The sequence below is a fragment of the Gavialis gangeticus genome, unplaced genomic scaffold, assembly GCF_001723915.1.
Source record: "Gavialis gangeticus isolate Ggan-Ray unplaced genomic scaffold, GavGan_comp1, whole genome shotgun sequence".
Lineage (NCBI taxonomy): Eukaryota > Metazoa > Chordata > Crocodylia > Gavialidae > Gavialis > Gavialis gangeticus.
In genome coordinates this window covers 157,345,880-157,347,170 of record NW_017728992.1, presented here as the reverse complement: position 1 = coordinate 157,347,170, position 1,291 = coordinate 157,345,880, and positions in this window count along the sequence as shown.

The following is a 1,291-nucleotide window of genomic DNA, read 5'->3' as shown; positions in this document are numbered from 1 at the left end:
AACAGCTGGATGCAGGTAAGTGTATGGGGTTAGGGGCAGGGGTTGGAAAGCCAGATCTTGGGGACTGTCTAGGGTTTGTGTACGTGTGTGTACATCCAAAAATATTTAAAATAAATTGGGATTCTATTATTAACTGCCCAATTAAAATTGTGATTAATTGCAACTCATTTTTTAATTTCGTGATTAATTGTAATTTTTTTTTAATTGTTTGACAGCCCTAGTAAATTTAAGACTGCTCCACTAATGAGGTCTGTATCCTGACCCCCATTTCACAGAAGGGGAAAGTCTGGGACACTGGGAGCATCTACACATGCAATTACTGTGCAGAAAACTTACTGCATAGTAAAATACTGTGCAGTAAGTTTTCCCTTGGACTGCATCTATACGTGTGCCTGTCAGGAGCAAATTTGTTCCTGACAGGAGCAGTTCAGGTCAGAGCTAGTCCTGCCCTGCTTTACTCCCATATGACAGCCAGGGGGAGCTCTAGGCTCCCCAGGTGCAAGCCCCAGGCTGGCAGGGGCACCAGGGTCAGGACTGGGCTCTGGAGGGTGAGGGGAGTTGTCCTGCCCCTGGGGCAGCTGATTCCCACCCTGCATCCCTATCCTGGACAGCTACGGACAATGTCCCCTGCTTGGGCAGCAGGCAGTGCCAGCCCTAGTTCTAAGATCAGCTGATCAGAGAGGGGGCTGGGACAATGTCCCCTGCCCCAGGCAGCTGCCTGCTGCTGAGGTTGGCTCTGATCTCAGAGCTGGAGCTGGCTGCAGAGGACTGCCCATTAGCCTATTTTAATGTGCAGTAGCTGTTGCGCATGTTTACATAGTGACTCTTTACTGTGTGGCAGATTAGTCTACTGTGCAGTAAAGTGTCTCATGTAGACACACTGAGTGGAACTGAGTTACTCTGCAGTCAGAGAAACAGAATCAGAACCCAGGGGCGCATCCAGATGAACATATACATGTTTCCCTGTGGACAAGTAACAACGGCACATAGTTGTCTCTGGTGTGCAGCAAGCTGTTGGGTAGGGTCGGTGAAGCTGGGGTTGGCATCTGGGCTGGCCCCAGCAGCTTTACCTGACATCCAGTCCAGTTCTGGGTGCCGCACTTCAGAAGGGATGTGGCCAGCATTGAAAGGGGCCAAAGGAGAGCCACTCGCATGATCAAGGGACAGCAGGACAGACCCTACAAGGAGAGGCTACGGGACCTGAACCTGTTCAGCCTTCACAAGAGAAGGCTGAGAGGGGATCTAGTGGCCATCTATAAACTTACCGGGGGGACCAGAGGGGAATGGGCAA